A 26564-nucleotide genomic window follows, 5' to 3' on the forward strand; every position below is an offset into this window, starting at 1 on the left:
GTAGCCAACTCAAGGCAGAAATACCACCCAGGTAGTGGGAAAATCTCCTGTTCTCACTGAAAGAGGCTAACAGGCTGCACCTAACACATTTGGGCCACTCAAGTAATAATCACCATCTATGTGCAATGAACATATTTGTGAAATTTTTTTAAATGTTGGTGTTAAAAGAAAAAGAAGTGCAGTTAATGGGAAAGGAATCTAAAAAATTAAGGTCACACTTTTTTTTAATCAGTGTGATTTGTGTGTATGCATGTGAGTGAGTATGCATGTTTTATATGGATACAGGCATGCACGTGGCCCGACATGCCTGTGGAGATTAGATGACAATCCCCCACGATAGTCTTCACAGCCTACCTGTCTGGAACGGCAACTCTGGTTTACGGCATACTGCAGACTAGCTGGTCTGTGCACTCCTGAGAATTTTCCTGTCTCTGCCTCCCATCTCATGGCAGGCATGCTAGGATTACAGATGAGTGCTACTATAACTGGCTTGATGAGGCTCCTGGAGGCCCAAACTCGGGTCCACACTTGCGCCACACTCCACGTTTCCCACTGAACTGTCTCCACGCCCAAAAGACCCAAATTGTGATAGACTCTGCTTTTCACTCTTACTTAAGGAGAGAAAAGGAAATACTAGAAGCTATGAAGTCTATGCTCTTGCAGTGGTGGGGTACTCAACACTCCTTGAGGATCCCATTTCCATCCCACTTGAGTAACAAATGGCAGCTTTTATTTGTTTGAAGTTTCCAGGGAAAGACCCAGCACAGTGGTTGCTGTCATAATACCCAAAGAAAAATAATCACTTCGAAATAATTGATTTTTGTTGCATACATATATATATGTGTGTGTGTGTATATGTATAAAGTGCTGTAATTTTGCTTCAAATAAAATCTTTTTTAAAAGCAATTACTATTTCCTATTATTGGAGCAGCTTTACAGCTATAGCTGACCAGCCAGGAAAAAGGCATAAAGGATAGAGAACCCACTCAAAAGTCTATGTGCCCCATCCTGCCATGTGAGGAAGATGAGGAAAAGAGAGAGACAGGCTCTAAGATAATTGATTCTAGTAAATGTAATGTCCATTTATGCAGCTCAAACAGCTCAAACAGTAAAGTCTAAACATACCACATAAGACAGTCTCCATCTGAGAGCTGGAGAGATGGTTCAGCAGTAAAAAGAGTTTACTGCCAAGGTTACCTGAGTTGAATCCCAGGGAATACATACATAGTTGACAGAACTGACTCCCTCACATTGACATCTGAGTTTCACATGCCTTGTGCCCTTCTCTCCCCAAATAAGCACACAAAGACATATTATTAACTGTTGGCTGATGAATAGGGTTTCTTATTGGCTAGCTCTGTCTTAATTATTAACCCATAACTACTAATCTATGTATTTCTACATGGTCTTATCTTACCAGAGAATGCCTGGTGCATCCTATCTTCCTGGTCTCACATGGCGTCTATGTAGCAGGCTCCCTCTGCCTACCTTTCCTGGAATTCTCCTCATCTCCTAGTCTGGTAGCCCCGACTATCCTTCCTGCCTGGCCACTAGCCAAACAGTGTTTTAGTCATTAACCAATAAGAGAAACATATATACAGAAGAACATACATTTAAAGCTTTTGTATAGATTTTTTTATGTGTATAAGTGTTTTCCCTACATGTATGTATGTGTTCTGTGTGCATGCCTGGTGCCCAAAGAGGGCAAAAGAGAGCATCAGATCCCCTGGAACTGGAGTTCCCAAATATCAATGAACCACCATGTGGGTTCTAGAAACTGAACCCAGGTTCTCTGCATGATCAGCCAGAGCTCTTAACCACTGAGCCATCTCTCTAGCCCAGATCTTCAGTAACCGGGTTTGCAAATCAAATAGCTTTTATAAGTCAAGGCCTTGGGCAAGATGCAGCATGACCACACAAAACTTTTCCTGAAGGGCCTGTAGCTCAAGCTACTTTCCCAAACACTCATAGTCAGATAATTAGCTACCACAGTCACCTGAGAAGAGACATTAACTCAGGATGACAACCCTGTCTTCAGTGAGTTAATGTCATTTCAATGCCAAAAAGACAGAGAGGAGGATAGAAATCACAAAATGAACAGATGCGTGGTCTCACTGTTTATGGGTTCCTTAGAAATCTAAGACATCGAAATATGTAACATCTGTTTCATGATTCTAATATGATTGTATAGTTGAATAACTGATTTTTAGACTTACACATTTTAAATTAAAATGTGTAAATGATTTGCTTGGTTTTGTACATATGATTAGAATTTATTAAAAGAAATTGACAAGTGCGATATTTTGAAATTCCATTGAGTGGATAAACTACCGTTTGAGTACTAGAGATAAATTACTTGTTCCAAGCACTTAGTTCTTAGAAAAAAGCAAATCTATTCATGTTTAAAATGCACAAAGAGGGATCTCCGTGGTCCCCAGCGCTTGCCGGCTCCATCCTGCCACAGCCTTCCGCTGCCGGCACCATGGCCCTAACCTCAGTGCCAGTTGAGTGGATTGCAGCCATGACATTTGTTGCTGGGACATATGCTCTCGGTTACCTGGCTTTGTTACAAAAAGTTCTATGTTAAAGATAATCATACCAAAGCTACAATGAACCTTCAGATCCAGAAAGACTAACCCCAAGGTTGTGAACGCTTTCAACATGGAGGACCTGGAAGATAAGGCTGTGTACTGCCACTGCTGGAAGTCCATAAAGTTTCCGTTCTGTGATGGGGCTCACATAAAACTTAACGAAGAGAGTGGAGACAATGTGGGACAACTGATCATCAAGAAAAAAGAAACTAAATGGACATTTTCAGTGCTGCACCCCAGAGTGTTGTGATATCACCTGATTGTTTAATTAGAATTAACCAATGAGATGCTCACTCTGTTTGATTGGTCTTCCTGAGTTGTAGATGTGGTTGGTACCTTGCAAATCACAGATTTATTCATTTATTTTTTCATTTGAATTAGAAACAAGATTGTTTTACATGAAAACTCCAGTTCCCTTGTCCCTCCTGTCCTCCCCTACCACCACCACCCCCCAAATAAAACCCTACCTATCACATATCCTTTCTGTTTCCCCTGGATGGTGATGCCTTCCATAGGGTGTCATCAGAGTCTATTGTATCCTTTGGGATAGGGCCTAGGCCCACCCCGGTGTGTCTTGGCTCAGGGAGTCTTTATGCGACTCCAGGGGACCTCTATATGGAATGGGCTCCCAAAGTTCACACCTATGCTAGGGATAAGTACTGAACCACTACAGGGGGTCCCATACATTTCCAAGGTTTCCTCACAGAAACCCATGTTTCTGGGGTCTGGATCAGTCCCATGCTGGTATCCCAGCTATCAGTCTGGGGAGCAAAATTCCCCGATATTCAGGTCAGCTGTTTCTGTGGATTCACCAGCCTGGTCTGGACCCCTTTGCTCTTCACTCATCCTTCTCTGCATTCCAGTTCAGTTCAGTGATTAGTTGTGGGTGTCTGCTTCTACTTCCACCAGCTGCTGTACGAGGGCTATCGGGTGGCATATAAGTCAATCATCAATCTCATTATCAGGGGAGGGCTTTTAAGGTAGCCTCTCCTCTGTTGCTTAGATTCTTAGCTGCTGTCATCTTTGTAGATCTCCAGACATTTCCCTAGTGCCTGATTTCTCTGTAAACCTAAAATGTCTCCCTCTATTATGGTATCTCCATTCTTGTTATCTTCTATTTTTCCTCTGACTCAACCTTTCTGCTCCCTCATGTCCTCTGCATCCCTCCTCTTCTCCCCTTCTTATTCTCCGAGCTCCCTCCCCCCTCTTCCCATGCTTCCAATTTTTCTCAGTGGATCTTGAACCTTTATGCGACTCCAGGGGACCATGTATGACCTGATGATTCTCTGGATTTCCTCTGTGTCTGTTGTTATGTCCCCCTTTTCATTCCTGATTTTATTGATTTGCATGTTCACTCTCTGCTGTTTGGTAAGTTTGAATAAAGGTTTGTCTATCTTGTTGATTTTCTCGAAGAACCAACTCTTTGTTATATTGATTCTTTGTATTGTTCTACTAGTTTCCATTTTATTGATTTCAGACCTCAATTTGATTATTTCCTGGCGTCTGCTCCTCCAGGGTGTATTGGCTTCTTTGTGGTCTAAAGCTTTCAGTTGTGCTGTTAATTCTCTAGTGTGATTATTCTCCTGTTTCTTCATGTGGGCACTTAGTTCTATTAACTTTCCTCTTAGCACTGCTTTCAAAGTGTCCCATAGGTTTGGATATGTTGTGTCTGCATTCTCATTGAATTCTAGGAAATCTTTAATTTCTTTTTTTTATTTCTTCCTTGACCCAGGAATTGTGCAATTGGGTGTTACTTAATTTCCATGAGTTTATAGGTGTTCTGTAATTCATGTTGTTGTTGAATTCTAACTTTAAAGCATGGTGGTCTGATAAGATACAGGGGTTATTTCAATTTTTTGTACCTGTTGAGGTTTGCTATGTTGCCAAGTATGTGGTCGATTTTAGAGAAGGTTCCATGTGGTGCTGAGAAGAAGGTAAATTGTTTTGTATTTGGATGGAATGTTCTATAGATATCTGTTAAGTCCAATTGTGCCATAACTTCTATTAGTTCCTTTGTTTCTTTGTTAAATTTCTGTCTGGTGTTCCTGTCCAGTGGTGAGAGTGGGGTGTTGAAGTCTTCCACTATAAGTGTGTGCGGTTTTATGTGTGATTTGAGTTTTAGTAATGTTTCTTTTACAAATGTGGATGCCTTTGTATTTGGGGCATAAATGTTCAGAATTGAGACTTCATCCTGATGGATTTCTCCTGTGATGAGTAGGAAGTGACCTCCTTCATCTCTTTTGATTGATTTTAGTTAAAGTCCAATTTGTTGGATATTAGGATTGCTACCCCCGATTGTTTCTTGGGTCTATTTGACTGGAAAAATCTTTCCCCAACCTTTAATTCTTAGGCACTGTCTGTCTTTGAAGTTGAGGTGTGTTTTTTGTATGCAGCAGAAGGATGGATTCTGTGTTCTTATTAATTCTGCTAACCTGTGTCTTTTTATAGGCATGTTAAGACCATTAATATTCATGGATATTAATGACTATTGATTGTTCATTCTTGTTTGTTTTTGATTTGGTGATGGTGGTGAAATTATGTGTGGGATTCTATCCCTTTTTCCTTTTGAATGTTGGTAAAGTGGGACTATCTATTGCCTATATTTTTTCTGGTTGTAGTTAACTTCCTTGGGTTGCAGTTTTCCTTCTGGAACTTTCTGTAGGGCTGGATTGGTGGATATGTATTGTTTGAATCTGGTTTTGTCATGGAATACCTTATTTTCTCCATCTATATTAATTGAAAGCTTTACTAGTTATAGTAGTCTGGGCTGGCATCCATGGTCTCTTAATGTAGGTAGAACATCTATCTATTCAGGACCTTCTTGCTTTCAGAGTTTCCATGGAAGTCAGGTGTGATTCTGATAGGTTTGCCTTTATATGTTACTTGACCTTTTTCCTTTTAATATTTTCTCTTTATTCTATATGTTTGGTGTTTTGATTATTATGTGGTGAGGAGACCTTTTTTTGTTGTTCAGTCTATTTGGTGTTCTGTAAGCTTCTTGTATTTTCATTGGCATGTTTTTCTTTAGGTTGGGAAAGTTTTCTTCTATGATTTTGTTGACTATATTTTCTGGGCCTTTGAGTTGGATTTCCTCACCTTCTTCTATACCTATTATTCTTAGGTTTGGTCTTTTTATGGTATTCCATATTTCCTGGATACTTTGTGTTAGGGAGTTGTTGGATTTAAGATTTTCTTTGATGAGTCTATTTCTGCTAGTGTGTCTTCAACTCCTGAGATTCTCTCTTCCATCTTTTGTATTCTGTTGTTTATGCTTGCGTCTATAGTTCCTGATCATTTACCCAGCTTTTCTATTTCCAGAATTCCCTCAGATTGTGCTTTCTTTATTGTCTCTATTTCAGCTTTTAGGTCTTGAACTGTTTCCTTGAGAGATTTGTTGATATCTTGTATTTTGGGGGTTTGTTTTTTCTTCCATTTCTTTAAGGGATTTCTCATGTCCTCTTTGAGGTCCGCTATCATTTTCATGAAGATGTGTTTAAGGTCATTCTCTTCTGCTTCATCTGCATTGTAATGTTCAGGTCTTGCTTGTGTATGGTTCTTAGTCTCTGGTGGTGTCATATTGGGTTTTCTTTTGTTGAATGTACTTTTACATTGTCCTCTTCTCATCCTTTCTTCTGGTGGGTAGTAGCAGGAGTGTCTTCCTCTCCTGGTGGGTAGGGGACCAAGGTTCCTTTCTGGTAGATGTAAACAGTTCCAATACTCTGATGTCTGTCCTCTTCTTGTGGATGAAGGTGGCACTGTTACCAGGGCCTCAGCAGTGTCTGGGTGTCTGGATCATGCCCCCAGTGAGCTGGGACATGTGGAGCAGATCCCGGGTGTCAGATGCCTTGCAGCAGGGCCACACAAGCAGAACCAGAAACAGCCCCTGGCCTACCTGGGCCGGTGGATGGAGGCAGAACTGTGACTGGGGCCTCGGCAGTGTCCAGGTGAAATCACAGATTTTGTATTCATGGTATCAGCCTTGCTATTGGAACATCGTGTTGCATATTTGTTGAAAGAAGAGATAAAAAAGAAATGCTAAACTGACCTCAAAAGTATATGGCTTATTTTGGTCTTGTAAGTATTCGTTCCTTTACAATAATGGTCTTAGGATATAGTTGTCTCTTTAGGTTAACGTATTAAATTATTCTTAAAATCAAAAAAATAGAATACAATGCATAAACAACTGGAATTAGTTAAATTAACAACTAAACTCTTAAACTGATAATCAGTCTGGTAGATTTATAAATAAAACAGATATTATGACCTGATTTCATGGGCCAACTAAAAAATATGTGCATTTGTAATTTTTCTGCATCAAACTCTAAGTTTTAAAAGAAAACAACTGCAAAGTCTTCCTCTGCAAATGAGACCACAGCTTTCCTTCATGTCTTCACTGATTCTGGCCTCTCAGGAGTTGGTTTTCTGCAGAAAAAAATCCTGATCCAGAAAGAGTCAGCTTTTCAGGAGTGGGGGGAATCATTGACATACTAAATGTGAACCTGTATTTAATCTCCAGAAATAAAATAATAAAAAGTCAAGTTCCAATTAGTGTCTGGTATTTCACCCCATTTCTAAAACCATGACTGCCTAATATATTGGGTTCTCAGTAAAGGAACTTCCTCTTTTCCATCTTCAGCTCTAGGACAATTGAATTTGCATTTTCTGTGTCTCTATCTGTATCCAGAGAAATTTTACAGGGCTTTCTCACTCTCTATTGGAGACTGTTTGACTCTTTAGGGAAACTAAAGAATGGAGCTGGGAAGCTGGCTCAGTGGACGAATTCACTTGCTGGGTATCTTGAAGATCTGAGTTCAAATCCCCAGCATTTTCATGAAAAGCTGTGCCTGGCTGTACATGCTTGTGATGGGAGATGTCCTTCTGTATGCTGTGAATATATGTTTGCTTTATTAGTTGATGAATAAATTCTGATTGGTCAGTAGCCAGGCAGAAAGTATAGGCAGGGCTACCAGACTAGGAGAATTCTGGGAAGAAGAAAGGGAGAGAGGAGCCGCCAGAGGGAGATGCCATGTAGCTGCTGAGGGAGCAACAGGGCCAGGCATCACCAGTAAACCAAGACAAAGTGGAAATACATAGATTAATAGAAATGGATTAATAATTAAGACAGACCTAGCTAAATAAGAAGCCTGGGCCATCCATCAGTCAAACATTTTTTAATTAATGTAAGTCTCAGTGTGTTTACTTGGGATTGAAGGCAGCGGGACCACCAGAAAATTCCATCTACATGCTTGCAAACCCAACACCGAGCAGAAGAAAACAAGCAGATCCAAAGAACAGCCTGGCTGAAATGCCACACTTTCAGTTCAGTGAGAGACTCTGTCTCAAGGCAATAGAGATGGGAGTGATAGAGTGATACAGACCTTTACTGGCCTCCATATGTGTGCATGGGTGTGTGCACGTGCAAGGTCTACCCACAGACAGTACTTCCCCAAAAAATAAATAAATAAAAGTGAGAGACTAATGCCCATTGTTGCAGAAGCAATTGTAAATGTTTACAACCTGGGCTCCATAGAAGCCTGAACAGAAAGGAGCAAAGTGCTGTAGAATTGGGAACATCCTGAAATGAAGGTCCAAGATGTTATCTTAACATTCCCATAACTGAAGGATTAAAAACACTATCAAACAAATTATTTAAAGCTGTAGAAGAGACTAGTTAAAAATTAAAATTGTAAGCACAGATTATATACATATATCTAGAAACACATATGTATATAAATCTAAAAACATTAGGAAAAAAACAAATGGAGACAGCAGGCTGTGAGCAGCCTCTTCATCCATTGCAAAGTGAGAATCATGTCACTATACATTATCTGTAATAAATATGTATTATATGTTGTAAGCCAAGAAATACTGTCTGTCACACATTACCTGGAATGCACTATCCAGTATAATAATCACCAGTCACATATGGCTTATAAGCAGAAAAGATTTATATATGTATATTTATTTCAAGTTGGCATGACCCACAAGCTTAAAGCAAACCACAAATTTTGAAAAGAATGTAGAAATATAAGTTCAGCAATATTTCTGTGAATTGTGGGTTGCAATGATATTATGTTAGATTAATGGGTTAAATATTATCAAAATTTCATATATATGTACTTTTCCAACATGGCTACTAGATAATTTAAAATTGTTGATGTGGCTTACATTAAAATTTCTATTAGACAGATGATTTTAAAGTTTGGGCATTAGGCATCAGAACTAACATACAAATAAGGGTTGGCCTCAGGGAAACAAAACTAAGAGAAAAAAATACATAGAACTGAATCTGTGTCGGTGTGTGTTTACGTGTGTGTGTGTGTGTGTGTGTGTGTGTGTGTGTGTGTGTGTGTGAGTGGTGTGTGGGTGTGTGTATGTATGTGAGTGGTGTGTATGAGTGTGTGTATGTGAAAGTATGTGTATGTGTCCAAGCTGCAATTTAGAATTGGGAGACAGCAGCATACTCCATTACCTAGAACCTATGTTTTAGTGAAAAAGATGGGTAACAAACAAACAAACAAAAGTAATTTATAGCACAGTTCTGTGACTTATAAATAGTCTTCCATATTTTTAGGGGTTTTTTTAATACGGAAAGAATACATATTGCTTGGGTAGATTGTGTTGGGCTCAGGGAAGAGGTGGATATTTTAAAGATCTCTTCCTGAGGAAGTGGTTTGAAGAGGAATCTTGGGTGCTGGAAAGGACACTACTATGAAAATCTGGAAGAAAGGACATGATGCTCTCTATAAAGAATGGCTTCAGGTGGCAATGGACTGAATATGCAAAGCAACACAAAGAAACGTGGACCCACAGAAGACAGGGTGAGGATGAGAGCAGAACGAAGCAAGACACAGACGCTGCCCAGTGCCCTGCTGCTTTACAGTGCCCTGCAAGCACTGATACAGACACAGATTTTTATTCCAAGTAGGATGGAACGCATCCGATGGGTTCAAACAAGAAATGAACTAACAGGACTTCTGACTTAATGACCATTTTCTTCTGGAACTATAAATAGTAAGTTCAAAGAAAAAGATCTCATTACCACTTTCAAGGTTAGTTAAGTAAGAATAATGAAATCAGAATTCTGAATCAAATGGAGAATTCATTATTCAGTGGCCACTGTGAATCAACAAACAGATAACTATTCCTAGTACTCTGTCAGGCTTCACTGCTCAGTGACTCTTGAAGGATAATTTAGTTTTCATACTCAAAGTCTTCAGAGAAAACAAATACTTTCTTACTGGTCCTCTCTAGTGACCAGCAGTGTGTGGGACACTTGTCTCCCAGTCCTCAAAACATTGCTACAAGAGTGCTAAAATGACCCATCCCATAAAAGTTTGAGACAAAGGCTCAAACTTTAAATGACTTGTATAAGACTTTGATCCTTTTATGTTTTTTTATGCTGCACACACTGGTGTGTATATAATCTTACACATTCATATTCCGTGATGTACATATGGAAAGCAGAGGACATGTTGTGGGAGTCAGTTCTCTCTTCTGGCTAGTTGCTCCAGGGGATCTAACTAAGTCATCAGGCTTGGAAGCAAGTGCATTTGGAGTAATGTGCCTTCAAAGGATGAGCCATCCAGTCAGGCCCTGTCTAAGACTTTAAGCCAATAAATGACAGATCTTAGATTTACACACACAGCTTTTCTGATGCAAAGCACCAAGCTATTTTTAAAGCCCTCTTCTCAGTCACAATAGGTTTCTTTAGCATTTTAAAAGACAAATATCAAAATGAATAATCTACTTGGAGGTAAATAGTGGTAATTGCTGTCAGTTCCCAACAGTCAATTATTAAAGATTCAACAATGTAGTATAATTTGCTTGTAATTATGCAACTTGGTAGTGGCCAAGCTGGGATAATTATTAGATTTTTCTCAAATGCTTCTATTGTTAGCCAATCCCCTCTTTGAAAATTCAAAAATATAAAACCGTAAATTGGGCCTAAGCATGAATATGAATTTCCAAGCAATAAAGGTTAATTAAGCTGTAGAGATGCTTATGAAAAGAAACAGCCACAGGTACAAAAATAAGAATAGTTGAAGAGTGATTTCAAAGAGCCTACTGAGAAGAGAGGCAGCAGCTCAGTGGGTGATGGACAGTAATAAGGCAGAGCCCCACAACCATGCTAGGCTGATGCGTGCCGATCAATCAAGATTCCTACACAGTATTCTTTACACACTATGCTTTGAATTGAATGTATGCTTATTTTGTGTTTCACCTGTGACATCTCAGTAAAATTTGTGCCATACTGGTGAGAATATACCAAACCCTCCCCCTCCAAAACATGAATGGTATTTTATTAAGATATATATATATATATATGTATGTATGTATGTATGTATGTATGTATGTATTGTGTATGGTCACTCATTGCCATTGAGGCAATTCAGTGAAGTAAATAGAGAGGAAAATTCTATTGCAAGTAGAGTATGTTTTAAGGTATATTGGGGGGAAAATGAAGTCTTTGGGATTGTTTATTCTAGCATTTTAAAAGTGTATTCCTTCTCACCATGGCACCAGAGCACAGTCAGGCTTTAAAAAACTCTGTCTTAAATGAGTTTTGGAAGGTTATGTGTTAGTGTTCCATTTGCCTGACCTTAGCATCTCCTATTTTCTTTAAGTCTTTCTTCCTAACTATCTCAGGTACAAAGCAATTTCCTTTTGAATTAATTTCATTGCTTTAAATTTGCCAACTTACCATGTTTTTTTTTAATTTCTTATTCCGCTTTCAAAATTAAAATAACTACATGATGTAAGCAAATGTGCATTGCGTTTTTTCCTTTTTAATTAAAAATTATAATGACTTTGATATCCCATATTTTGTGAGACAAAACCCAGGACATAGTCCCCAAAATAGCTACAGGGAATAATGAAAAATGCAGTCTTCTTGAGCACCAAGGAAGAGGAAACTGAGTTCATTAATATCCAGCAAGTCTCTAATGCAAAGAGAAAGCTCAACTGCACAAAGGAAAGGGCTCAGATTTCCTTTTATAACATGAAATTTAACATTTTATCCGAAATTTCATTTACATGTATATGGGGCTATATGTTTTAAATTTTTTTTTGTTTTTAACCTTATAAAGAAGAGGTATTTCAAGCTGCCACCACAAAGACATTCACAATGACATTCTGCAGGACATGTGAACTCCTTTATCTATGGCCTTGGCTCATTCCAGGATGCAGTCTTGTTAAAGATGATGAAGACGAAGCTCTGGACAGCCCCAATGCCAAGCCATGCCCAGTCAGAGTTCAACAATCCCCATTCCAATAGAACTATGGTTGAATTTGGAGACAAGAATCATGCATTTGGGACATTTGGGGTGGAGGATAAAAATATCCTCCTGACCCTATTCTCAAATATTCAGTGTTTCTTGAGCAGTGGTTTTCAACCTTCCTGATGTTACAACCCTTTAATACAGCACTTCATGTTGTAGTGACCCCAGCCATAAAATTATTTCATTGCTTCTTCATAACTGTAATTTTATACTATTATGAGTTGCAATGCAAATAACCTAGGTTTTCTGATGGTCTTAGGCAACCCATATAAAAAGGTCATTCAACACCAAAGGGGTCGCCACCCACAGGTTGAGAACCATTGCTCTAGAGTCATTCAATAGGAAGGGAGAACATTAGTAGGCAAAGGCAAGGCAACCTGATTACACCATCATGACTGTAAGAAGTGTAGATAAAAGTGCTTTAGATCCAGCCTTGAGTCAATTCTTAGGTGGTTTCATTGCCTATGCCCACAATGTAATGAAATTTGGCAGAGAATGGGATTGAGTAGCTAATTATAAGCTTTATAATAAAATGTGTATCTTAGGGTTCCTGTTGCTGTGAAGAGCAACTCCTATAAAGGAAAGCATTTCATTGGATGACTTACAGTTTCAGAGGTTTAGCCCATTATCATCAGGACATGGTGGAATGCGGGCAGACACGGTGCTGCAGAAGGAGCTAAGAATTCTAGATCTTGATCTGCAGGCAATAGGAAGTGAACTGTGATACTAGGAGTAGCTTGAGCATGGGAAGCCCATCCCCACATTTCCTCTAACAAGGCCACACCTATTCCAACAAGGCCTCACCTCACTTCCTTTGAGGGCCATTTTCTTTCTAACCATCACAATGTGCTATGCCATAATGGATACACTGTCCTACTGATGAGAGTTCCTCTCTTGAAAGGATCAAACAGTAAGAGTACAGTCATCAAACAGAGCACCCAAAGGGCTTCACTATAAAGTGTGTAGCCTAAGCCATACCCATAGTACCAACTAACACTGACTTCAAGATTCCATACATTTAAGTCTCCCTGATGTTAAAGGAGGGGAGGGGTAATTACCTGACCATACATCCTTCTCTTTGCTCTGAGAATCCCTGCCTTAACAATTATGCTGGGAAGGCAAATATCAAACAGAGAAAATCTTGTTTTATACTACAAACTGAATAGGTGATCTTCTTCAGTCTTATCATTTCCTATAATGGATCTAGAACTTGAGTCATTTTCAATTCAAAATAGCATTCTGTTTGCTGTTTGTGACCTAATAAAATGTCAAAGATTATCTATACAAAGAAGCAGACATTTCCAGGGTTGGGAGATGGCTCAGAAGTTAAAAGCACTGGCTACTCTTCCAGAGGACCCAGGTTCTATTCCCAGCACCCACATGGCAGCTCATAACTGTCTGTACCTCCAGTTCCAAGGGATCTGATGCTCTCTTCTCCCCTCCACAAGCTTCAGGCACATACATGGTGCATGGATATATTTTCATGCAGAACACTCATATACATAAAATAAAATGTTTAAAGAACTGGAAATTCTAAAGAGATAACATGAACATGGCACTCTATAGGCATATTTTCCAAAAGTATGCATATATATCCAGAATTGCTGGTTTAAAAAAAAAAAACAGGAATGTAATTATACCCAAGCTAGATCATTAGGATTTTAGTGGTTAAACCAGGTTGGAGGTAGAAATGATAGGAAATCTTGATCCAAAAGAGAAATACCGGGAACTTCAGAAAGCTGAAAACCAGGTCTCGTTAGCATGATGGGAGTGAATAATTCCAGGAGAGCAGAGCACAACCGTAAGTGTAAATTAGACTCCCTGTTTCTTGCTGACTAAACTCTGCATGCTGCAGCTTAAAATGCTTGTTTCTTATCTAGAAAAACATCTGCTTTTTGCTTCTAAAAGCAGGTTCCTGAGGGAAGTGGTGATCTTTCCCAAGGCAACTTGATTAATAGCAGGCTTCCAGATATCAGCTAAGAGACATTTTGAAGCCAGCAACACTGAGTAACTGTTTCCACAAATAATCTTGATATATTTCCCTTCTCTTCAGAATTTTAGACAGTGGCGCTTGGAGATGCTTTTCTTTCTGCATAGCATTTGTACCTGATGCTACTTTGCAAGTGATGCTTGCCAACCACCACACACCTGGGCCCTGGGCAGAAAGATACCTTGCTCCCAGAGAGCTTGTGGCGAAACGCCATCTAGCGAGGCATAGTATTTAAATGGGCATAACATGTCTGACGAGACTAAAAAGGTTGCTCCCAGGAGTTCCCTTCATTTCAGTAAAGTGAAAATACAAGAGTGGAACTCTGTTCTCAAATACACAGGGGTGGGCAAAGAAAGCTGAGTGCAGTATGAGGGAGAGCAGCCCTCGTGCTGGGTGAACAGAAAAATGCTTCAAGAACAAAGCACTACCAGTTGGCTGCTTTTTATAGTCCTAGAATATACATCACAGCCCTCACTTTGTGAAATTGCCTATGGGGCCAAAGTGCTCATCAGATATTGAAAACTTCTGTATTTAGAGTTCCTCTGCCTTTTGACCTTAGCTGCTAAGATTTCTGTCTAGCAAGCTTACTTCATACCTAAGCGATCTTGTGGGAGATGGTCCTGGTTTTAGGAGGATTACAGCGTGGAAGGACCCATTGTTTTCCTGTAAGAACACCCTACGTTTTTCCTTGTAAGTCTTGAATCAGATAATTCATTGCACCTGCACTGCTGGAAGACAACGTTGGCTCATTTTCACTTTTTAAAGGGTCTTATGAATTCTAACAGCCTGGTGGTGGCTTGAAAACTTGAAATAAGCTCTGAGATGAGAGCAGAAATGGGATGAGAGGGCAAAGAAGATGGAGGAGAGAGAGAGAAACAGCAATTCTTCATCAAGCATTAGGAAGTCTTCGAAAGAAAGAAAGAAAGAAAGAAAGAAAGAAAGAAAGAAAGGAAGGAAGGAAGGAAGGAAGGAAGGAAGGAAGGAAGAAAGAAAGAAAGAAAGAAAGAAAGAAAGAAAGAAAGAAAGAAAGAAAGAAAGAAGGAAAAGAAACGTGAAGACCTGGTCTCTGATGCCTGGACATGAAAGCTCGAGCAGTTCTTGACATGACCATCATTGTAAGAACTGAATTTACAGTGTTTACATGAACTGGGCCCTTTACAAGTCTTATCTACTTTAATCCTCAGAAAAAGAGAAATCTTTATATCACTTTCAAGCTGGAGAAACAGATTCTGAAAACTTAATCAGCCCAAGGTTCAAAACTAGTGGATGTCAGACCCCAGGGTTTTCACCAGCTGCAAAGACAATGGTTTTCAAAATCACCCACCCTTTCTGAAGTCATGGTTACCACTCTTTCCAGGGTCAGAGGAAAGTGTGTTTTTAGCTTTTTGCCACAATGTCTTAAAGGCAGTAAAAAAAAATTAATTTACTTCTCCTGGGTCTCAGTAGCCTAAAGAGTCACAGATGTTTGTTGGACTTGGTGGGCAAGTTATCAGCATCGGGGCTGATATACAATAGCTTTGCTACAATGACTGGCTGTGCTCTGTGTGGCCTCTCATATGGAAAAGCAAGGCTGAGCCTGTTCTCAGCACAGAGCAGGGATCCTGGAAAACAAATCATAGAAGTCTCCCTGTGCCCCTGGGTTGGAGCCTGGCACACCACTTACACTACATTCTATTATTTAAAATAAGTCACAAGACCAGCCAAGATTGAAAGTGGCCTATTTTAGACTATAAAGTCACATTGAAAATGGCACATATCCTTGGAAGAGTGAAAAATTGGGATAATTTGCCATCCTCTACCTTAGAATATGTGTAAATATGCTTTGCAAAGTACGGACTACCATACCACGGCATCCTTAACTAAAATCTGCTCTCACTGAAAAATGTCAGTACCTCCTCAGCTCCAAGGACAGCTTGTTTTCCAAGAAAGGAGACAATATCGTGTCAGGCTTTTCCTGCATACTCTGAATCCAGATGATGTCTCCTTTGCTTCCCGAGGTCCTCCCCCTGAGAATCAAGCCACACTTACATTCTACTAAATTAAGAATGATTCCAGGATTTAAAAAAAAAAATCAAGAAGGAAAATGTCTGAGCGTAGTGTCACTTAAGGCTGCCCTCTATGAAAGTACACATTCCATCTTTTTTATTGAGGTATCCCATTTTCTTTCAAAAATCAAATCCCAGGTTTGTAGTTTATAACACTTCATAATTCTGACTCTACAGGACCCAGTCTAGACAGGCATCAAGCTAGCCCCAGCATTTAAACAAGGCCATGAAATTTCTCATGATTGAGAAAAAACAAAAAATGCTGATATAACCAGAAACTCTAGAGATTACAGCGTCTCTGTCTCAGAACTGTATTTGTTAAGTCTCCCCTAAACAACTTCCAAACAAGCCGAGAAAGCATGTGAGCTCTTATCACAATATCACACCATCTCAGGAGGCCATTTAATCCCACTGTGGCTGGCTGCACCCTGGTATGAGACAGGGAGACTTGAAAATCCCCATGTTCAAGTTACACCCCAGGGCAATTCAGTGGAGTCACCAGGCTTGAGATACAGCATCAGCATTATTGTCAAGCATCCCAAATACCCTTGGGGTTGAGAACTAATCCAAGTTCATACTTTTTTTTGCCTAAAAATGGAAGTTTTTGTACTAGACTTCAATATGTAAGAGGTTATAGGTCTATTTCTGTCTTTGATTTGGGGACTTTTCTATTAAATTCTTTTAAAGCAATGCCAAGTAAAAGTTCCTTTGGAGTCAGAACTGATGTTATATCCCTGCTGTTACTATTGGCTATATGATTTGGATCATGCTATTTAACCTATTTTACCACTCTGGGTTTCAATTTCCTTCTAAGATATATTATATAATCATTCCTACCTGATGAGGTGTTTTAAAGAGCAAAATAAGTATATAAAATGCAATATACACCTGCTTTTTTTTTTCTCTAAGGGTTCTTGATGAAGCTGCTTGCGTCCCTGAGGGAATGTGGGTAGTAAGCTGAAGCAAAAGGAAGAAGACTCCGTGTGTACTAATGGGTTTGCACACAGTGATGGAGCCCTGTTGATGAATTTCACATATGTCAGGGAATTCTGATTCTACTTCCCTCGGGGCCAGTTACTACTCTAGGTCGGCACGACAGGATCTACCCCACAGGGCATCTAAATGTCACTTGCTCTTATGTCCAGACATATTAGCAATGGGTGTTTATCTGTTTTTATTCATCTGTCCAACAGGCCTGATTCAGCAGGTATTGGGGAAAGGCCACAGAGGGAAGTTTGGCCAAGGACACAGCCTCAGACTCTTTGCCACAGTAGCTAAGGACCACAACATCATCGTTACAGCAATCATGAAGAGGGGAAATGATTGCGGAATAGTGGAGTCACTTGCGTTGCCGCTCGTAAGTCTCCAGCTACACTCTGCAGAAGAGTGTGCTTACTTGCCTGACATCTATAAACAATCTGGTACCACAGAGCAAATGTGCTTTTTCCTCTCTTTTTCTCTCTCCACAGGTAACAAGAGATGGATTTCCATTTAGGGGAGAGAGAAGAGAGGGAATGTGTTTTTAATGATTAGATATGTTATCTTGTTTGTGATTCATTTTTCTTTAATCGGAGGAAAATCTATACAGATTAATGTCGAATAGTCAGGAGCAAACCAAAAATTAATTTTTTAAGATTGTTGATTAATTACATACAACCAAACACTTTATTTTTTCAGTGCTTGAAATCAAATGCAGTGCTTTGTGCTGGCGAGGCAATAATTCTACAACTTAGATACAGCCCAATCCATATATTTAGATGATGGTTATTTGGAGTGGAAATTTGTCTCCCCTAGTAGTTTCCCACCCCACACGCTAAAACAGGCCATGTGGTTTATCTCCTCAACCTAGGTCAGAAACGGTGCCTTTAATTCTTGCATGACACAGAGGGGTCAAACAGAGGCTATTAATCTGTGTTGGTGCAGCTTTCCTTAACTACATTTTATTTCTCACTAATTCAAGTATTTCCTCATGCTAATGTATTTGGTGTTCATGCATAGGGAATACCTAGCCAACCTTTAAGTCTGTAAAAACTGTAATGGTCTTAATGGAAAGTAGGTGTTGATGTGTGTTGTCCAAGTCATTGATCATTATGTGTCAGTAAAATTAACCATGCTATTAAAAAACCAGGTATCTACTTTTTATATATTTGAACATCTCCATCCTCTCCATTAGAGGTCTGTAAACACAATACTCACTGAAACTCTAATGGTAAATTACAATTGGCAACTATGCAGAGTAAAGCTCAGCCATCAACCCTTCATTTCGAAATTGCCAGTGACTCTGAGAAGGGCACTGACTTCAGAATCCACTTTACACAGAAGCCTAATCAAAGCCACTATCTACTTTTGTAGTCCAGTACTGATTTACATAGCCACACCCCCCTGGTTTGTATATTGCCTGGGGCTGCTTTTCCACTCTGCCAGGCAAGGCTGATTGTGACTAGTCTGCAAAGCCAAAAGCATTTCTTATCTGGCTCTTTGCAGGATGTTTGCCCACCCCTTGTCTCAAAGGTATGCTCCATAAAACAGACATTGCTATAAACTTGGTGACCTGCCCATAGTGAAGGTCCTTGCACATTCCTCACACAGGGGAGTTTTGTTAACATCTCAACCACAGAGCTACTTTTCTGGTGGAAGTCCTCAGAGAAAAGAAAGGCATAGACTTGGACCTTATTTATTGATGAAGCTGAAAAGGTCCTGAAGTGCTGGGGTCCAGCCTGTATCAGTCTCATGCTACAGAGGCCATCTATTCTAGACTGATGTCTTTGGAACTGTGATCGGAACCAGTTGAACAGCCCGGGGTCCAACCCTGAATGGGGAGTGTGGATGAGGGAAGTCCTAGCTACCCAACACCATTAAGGACAAAACAGAGCCATTTTGTCATCTCAGGAGGGCTCTCAATCAGTACTGGAGACCACAGTTTATTCCGTCATCATCTTAAATAACTTTCCAAAAGCAGGGCACTGGCAGAAGACATCTATTATCAAGTATAAAGGACTGACTAGGAAACATTTCCTTTAATCCTAGAGATAGTCCTAGAAAGCAGGTACTCAAGCCCTCAGACATTCCATAAGGGCAAGACTCACCAGTCTCAGGCTGGGTGTAGGTTCACCCAAGGCCTAGGTCTTTTGTTATATAAACTAGGAGACAGTCTACAACTTGGCCAGGCCATCCCCAGGTAACCAGCCTGTTGGGAAATGTACTGTGTATGTTTATCTTATTAATTGTTAAATAAAATACTGTTTGGCCAATGAGACAGCAAGTTAGACAGACTAGGAGTCAAAGAGGATTCTGGGAAATGTAGTAGAGAAGTGGTGATCCAGGCAGGAAGTAACATAGCAAGGAGACTCATATTTAAAGAAGGAGAAACAGAAATCGTCCTTTTCCCCTCCGCTCCTGCTCCAGCGGCACAATGTGATCCACCGGCAAGGAGGGACGCCAATAAGGCGTCCAATAAGATAAGTCTTATAAAATATAGAGATTTATGATAATTAAGACTGAGCTAACAGATGAGGAATCCTAGTCATTGGCCAAGCAGCTTTGAACCTAATACAAGTTTCTGTGTATTCATTTGGGCCTAACTTGGGCGGGCGGCTGGCGTAAAGCTCACACGTGGCGGTGGGGCTCAGGTGGCTTTTGGCAGAAAGATTTATCATAACACCAGCCAACATCTAAAAGACAATGGGAGTCCTGAGCTCCTGAAATTGAGCTGAGGCCTATTCGGAAATATTATATCCGGGCCTCTACACTAAAGAGGGACAATCTCTCATTCCCCAGGCAAGAAAGTTGAGGTGGGTCTCTCAGCATTGGCAAAGAAGAGCACCGAAGTGGCCTGCAGCAGGTTTGTTTAGTTAATAAGGTACTCTGGGAAGTTAGTCTGTTCCCATGAGGATGGAGAGTTTTGCATGCAAATGCAGTAATAGCGACATGGTTGGGAACCTTCAATTCCCTCTTATTCCCTGAAGCTGTTGAAGATGCTCGCTAACCTAGTACACTTCCACAGCTTCATTAGGAAGTGGTCTGCAAGCATGAAAGAACACCTGTGAAACAGACTTAGTGGATTAAACAGACACCAGAGAGAGTATCAGCACACACTGTGTGATTATCTACTTTCTCCAAGTCTTGGATTTTTTTTTCTTAAATATGATAGTCCATATGAGGTACTACTTTGACTTTCACTGTGTCTGCCTCCTCCTTGGAGCTTAAGAGAGAGACCAATCTAATTCTGCTGTGTCACAAGAGAAAGAAATTCAGGGTGGTTCCTTGTCTCCGATACACCCCAGCAACTGTTCTTACATCATTTATTTTCCTCCAAAGGTTCTTTAAATTTTATTCCTGAGGAGGAAAGGTCAGAGACAAAACTAAAAAGTTAAGGACTGTAAAACCTAAAAATCACAGTTGCCACTCATTTTATTATTTAATACTAGGCACTGTGATGGCCACTGGAGGAAACGGAGGCATCAGACATGCTCCCCAGGCCCCAAGGTCAGACTGCACATTGGAAAGCAACAAGAATTAGGAACACAAAGCAAAGCCCACAGTATAGTGAAGGATGCTGTACTGTGTAAGCCAAATAAGTCCTTTCCTCCCCCAAATTGCTTTTTGGTCATGGTGTTCCATCACAGCAATAGAAACCCTAACTAAGACAAGGTGTGAGTATGAAGTTTGATATTCAAAGACAGGGAAGTGAGAGAAGACAGAAAATATTTTCTAAGTGGGCTAACAGTGAAGCCTCCTTGGAGTTTTGAGTGGGAGACAAGCATGGAAGAGAAGATTGGGACCTTTAAGCTTCTCCAATGTGTACCCTACAGCCATGAAGGACTGACTGACTCCTAAGGAATCCTGGTAATTTACTGAAACACATTTAGAAACCCACTAACAGAGCCTAGGCTAAAGTCTCCAATAGACCCATCCATGGCGGTGCCAGTGTTTTATATCTGCAGTGCTCATACGTCAACCACTGCAAGGCCTCCCCCCTCCCTCCTCTCAAGGAAGTTATCAAGATAAATCAACAAGATATATGAAATGTCTTGTGCACCATACTTGGGAATGCCATTTTGAAGTCATGCTTCACTATTACTTAAAAGGAATATTAATTCAACATGACAGAAGCCACCTGTATTTTCTAGAAATAAGCAAGAGTGCTGGGTTTTAAAGAACATGATTGTAAAGTATTTGGACAGGAATTGCCAGTTAATGAAGTGGAAATAAATCTTCAAGGAATTAAACTGGGTATAGGATTTCAGCAAAACTCAAATCTTCCCACAAATCATTCTTGTTGTATGTATGTATTTATTTTGCCTTGTATAGCAACTATAGAAATGACATTCTGTTCTGCTGTTTTCAAAGATAAAACTATAAAGTCGAATTTGGGGGCATGTTGGCAGTAACCATATAAGCTACAGACACGTGTGCATGAACCCACAGGCTGGACACTGGAGTACAAGTTAGCATGAAACAGAGTAATGGAATCAGTCACTTCTTCCTTTGCCCCATACATGCTTCTGTATATGGCTCCACCACAGCACTGGACACATAGACAAGGCAACCTTGAAGAATAGGGCCGCCATGTCTTGTTTATGTCTGGATCCTGGCCACAAAGCCCAGCATATGGTAAGTGATTTTGAAGGTATTGCTGCACTGGGCCATCCTTGGGTCCTAAGAACCAGCGTTCCTGGTTCTCTCTGTGTCTTCCAAAACCTAGGCTTGTACACGTGATTGACACTGACCTGGAAAAGTGTTCTAAGTAATAAATAAGGCTCAACACAAACGTTATAACCAAAGCTTCCATCTTGCCAGTTAGGAAAAAGAAAACACAAGTTAATTTCTTTTCCAGACATGAAACTAAGGACACTCACTCTGCCTGCTCAGTTTATAACACACACAAAAAAAAAAAAAAAAAAAAAAAAAAAAAAAAAAAACAGCACTTGCTTACTCAAGTCACCTGATGTCAATCAGCATTGTCTACCTAGATCTGAACAAGAAGCATTCTGAGGGGAGGCTGGTGCTTCAAGCAGGCCCCGGACAGCATCTGTGAGAGGACTGAATCTCAGGCATTAGAGGGAGGCCTGCCTTCGTAGTGTCAGGGGAGCCAAGGGCCTCAGACCTGGAAGCAGCATCACAGGGAGCCACCAGCCTTGGTCCTGCGATCAGAATCAGAGAGCTTCAGGCCCTGATCAGAATCAGTGAGAGGCCAGAATCCTGGCCCTGAAGCAGCATAACAGGAAGGCGGAGCTTCAGGCCCAGAACAGCATCAAGGGAGCAACTAGCCCCAGACCTGGGGAGCAGCACCACAGGGAGCCACAAGCCCCAAACCTTGGAGTAGTGTCAGAGGGAGGTCCAGGAGCGAAGAGTGATCGCTAGACGAAACAGCAGCAGTTTCCAGCAGTAGCTTCCAGAAACTATCTCAAAAAAGTTACTTTGGGAAAGAGCGCCTGTGTCCCTGCCAGCATCCCCTGCCATTTCTCGGTTGGAGATACCCTGTTACTACATCGACTACTAGACCTCAGCCCCATCTACACCTCCAATGGGAGGAGCATCCACCAGAGCTGTAGCCCCACCTGCACCTCAAGGAATGGCCACCTGAGCATTGGGCCCACTTCCACCAGGAGGAGTGTTCATGAGAAGCTCTGCTCTACTTGTGCCTGAAGGAGTGGTCAACAGAGCCACATCCCCCAACTATACCAATGGGAGAAAGAAAGAACTCCTGAAGCACAAGCTCTGCCTATACCAATTAGAGGACAACAAGGCAAGAATACACTCAACAATATAAAGAACAATACAGCACCACTAGAAACTAGAAACAAGTGGTGCTACAACAGCAGCAAGACATGAACATCCCAACACAGATGAAGTAGAAGAAAATGACCCAAGAAGTAATTTTAAGAGGATGATTGGGACCCTTAAAGAGGAAGTGAAAAATTCTCTTAAAGAAATGGAGGAAAAGACAGACAAAAAAATTGGAAGATATCAACAAATCCCTTAAAGAAAACCAAGAAGAAACAATCAAAGAAGTGAAATCTGAAATGGAGGCAATAAAGAAAACACAAACTGAGGGAATTCTGGAAATGAAAAATCTGGGTAAATGATCAGGAACCACAAATACAAGCATAATGGAAGAAAGGATTTCAGGCACTGAAGATAATTTGGAGGAAATAGAGTCATTGGTCAAAGAAAGTTTTAAATCCACCAAATCCTTAACACAAAGCATGCAGGAAATCTGGGACATCATGATTCTGTCCATAGGGACAGAAGAAGGAGAAGATATCCAACTCAAAGGCACAGAAAACATAATCAATGAAATCAAGTAGAAAACTTTTCCAACCTAAAAATGGACATACCTATGAAAATACAAGAGACTTACAGAACACCAAATAGACTGAACCAAAAAAAGAGTCCCCTTGCCACATCATAATCAAAACAATAAGCATACAGAATAAAGAAAGAATATTAAGAGCTGCAAAGGAGAACAGCCAGGTAACATACAAAGGCAGACCTATCATAATTACACCTGACTTCTTAATGGAAACAATGAAAGCCAGAAGGTCCTGGTTAGATGTTATGTAGACACTAAGGGACCATAGATGCCAGCCCAGACTACTTTACCCAGCAAAGCTTTCAATAACCATAGATGGAGAAAACAAGATAGTTCCTGATAAAACCAAATTTAACTAATACCTATCCACAAACCCAGCCCTACAGAAAGTACTAGAAGGAAAACACCAAACCAAGGAAATCACCTATGTCCAATGCAAAGGCAACCACATTTGTAAAAGAAACGTTACTAAAGTTCAAATCACACATAAGACTTCACACAGTTATAGTGGGAGACTTCAACATCCCACTCTCACCACTGGACAGGACCACCAGACAGAAACTTAACAAAGAGACAAAGGAACTAACAAAAGTTTTGTTTTGGTTTGGTTTTGGTTTTCTGAGGCAGGGTTTCTCTGTAGCTTTGGAGCCTATCCTGGCACTTGCTCTGGAGACCAGGCTGGCCTCGAACTCAAAGAGATCCGCCTGCCTCTGCCTCCCGAGTGCTGGGATTAAAGGCATGCGCCACCAACGCCCGCCTCAGGAACTGACAAAAGTTATGACCCAATTGAGATTAACAGACATCTATAGAACATTCCATCCAAACACAAAAGAATATACCTTCTTTTCAGCACCTCGTGGAACCTTCTCAAAAATAGACCACATATTCGGTAACAAAGCAAACTTCAACAGAAACAAACAAACAAAAAAAAATTGGAATAAACCCCTGTACCCTATCAGATCACCACAGCTTAAAGTTAGAATTCAAGAGCAATATTAATTTCATAAAGCCCACAAACACATGGAAATTGAACAATGGTCAACTGAATCACCATTGGGTCAAGGAAGAAATAAAGAAAAAACAAAAGACTTCCTAAGATTTAATGAAAATGACCGAACAACACACCCAAACGTACGGGACACAATGAAAGCAGTGCTGAGAGGAAAGTTCATAGCACTAAATGCCTACAAGAAGCTGGAAAAGTCTCAAACTAGTGAGTTAACAGAACAACTGAGAGCACTAGAACAAAAAGAAGCAAACTCACTCAGAAGGAATAGACAGCAAGAAATAGTCAAATTGAGGACTGAAGTCAATAAAATAGAAACACAGAAAACAATGCAAAGAATCAATGAGACAAAGAGTTGGTTCTTTGAGAAATTCAACAAAATAGACAAGCCTTTATCCAAACTAACTAAAAGATAGAGAGAGAATATCCAAATTAACAAAATCAGAAATGAAATGGGGGACATAACAACAGACACTGAGGAAATCCAGAGAATCATCAGGTCATATTTCAAAAACCTCCACAAAATTGGAAAACTTTAAGGAGATGGACAATTTTCTAGATAAGCAGCATATATCAAAATTAAATCAGCCCAGGTAAACAACTTAAATACAACTAAAAAAATAGAAACATTTAACAATAGTTTCCCAAACAAAAAAGCCAGGCCCAGATGAATTCAGTGCAGAATTCTACCAGATGTTCAAAGATCTAATACTCCTCAAGTTATTCCACACAATAGAAACAGAAGGAACATTGTCAAACTCTTTTCATGAAGCTACAGTTATCCTGATACCCAAACCACACAAACACAGAAGTAAGAAAGAGAATTACAGACCAATTTCCATCATAAACACAGATGCAAAAATACTCAATAAAATACTTGCAAACAGAATTCAAGAACACATCAGAAAAATCATCCACTATGACCAAGTAATAATAACCAACCATCAGGACCAAAAGCATTCCAACAACACAGAGCTTTCATCGTGTGTTGCCATTGCTGTTTGGTTTTTGTTTGTTTTGTATGTGTTTGTTTGCTGCTGCTGCTGCTGCTGCTACTGCTTCTGCTACTGCTGCTGCTGTTGTTGAAACAAGGCCTCACTACACAACCCTGGAACTCACAGAGATCCACCTGCCTCTGCTTCCCAAGGACTGGCATCAAAGACATGAGCCCCAGCTACAGCTGGAGCGTTCCCTTTCTAAAGCATGACCGTTTCCCAGCAGAACACATCTGTTTGCCTGGAACTGAGTCACTTCCCAGAAAAACAGTATTTTTCAGTGCTAACTGGAAAAGTGCCAAATTGGAACCAGGTGGTCACCCAAAAGCCAATATTCTCTTCACCATATAAATCCATGTCCTTAATACCAATTTGATAAAATGTTACCAGTTTTGTCTCAAACACTTAATCCCAGCAAGAGACCTTTGATAATAAATAGAGCTTGACAGTTGTTCTGCCACTATGGCCCCTGTAAGAGGCATAAAACTCTACCCACTCATTATAACAAACAAATAATCAAAACTAGGGCCTAGATAATCATGTCGAATTTCCTAAAAAGAGTTTCTGTGTCTTTAAATATTTAAGTGTTTAAAGATCCAAGAGGAAGATGACTCTCATGAAACTGAGCGCCAGGAAGTCAGTCCTATTACAGGCTGGGCTGTTAGTCTGTCCAAACTAATCAAATCTCACACCATAGCTGCTAAAAGAGACCATGGAAGGTTCACAAAGTTATGCTGATTGCTTATCTTAGGAATGGATCCAGAATGCCTTGCTGGCAAGTCACTGTTCTGACACTGTAATTACCCTGTAATGCCTACCATTCCGAGGAAGATTTCAGAGATGTGTTTCAAGTCTCCTACAGCATTCCCCACCAATGGAAGTGACGATAGTGTTTCACTTGTCTAGAAGTGGACTTGAGATTCTGGCTGCGTGGGATCTCTCTATTCATACTAACATCTTCCCTCCAACGACAATCAGTAACCTCAAAAAAACAGGTTGTCAGAGATAATTAGCAGGAAAATATTGCTGGATTGACCAATCGGATGTCCACAAAGTAAAGGATGAGCCAGGCATTTTGCTGGCACTTCAGACTCATGCACTCATATGATCATAGCTCTTCCTTCAAGATTCTTATCATCACAGGGAGTCGAGAAATGAGAAGGCTGCTGTTCTGTTTTCGCTGGCTCCAAGGCCACAGAGCTAGTGTGAAACAGATCCTCAGCCTGGGTCTCTCCAGGACTTTTCCCCCATCTGCCCGTGACATACTGCCAGACACACTGCTCACATGCCCTATTCTGGGTGCAGGGTGGCATGTGGATCATACTGTATATGTGAGAAAGT

General features: G+C 40.4%; 1 pseudogene; it reads left to right on the forward strand.

The window, feature by feature from the left end:
• The first annotated feature begins 2482 nt into the window (after positions 1–2482).
• On the forward strand, positions 2483–2874 carry LOC100763838 (annotated as a pseudogene).
• Positions 2875–26564: the final 23690 nt, after the last annotated feature.

This window comes from Cricetulus griseus, chromosome 5, assembly GCF_003668045.3.
Source record: "Cricetulus griseus strain 17A/GY chromosome 5, alternate assembly CriGri-PICRH-1.0, whole genome shotgun sequence".
Taxonomy (NCBI): Eukaryota; Metazoa; Chordata; class Mammalia; order Rodentia; family Cricetidae; genus Cricetulus; species Cricetulus griseus.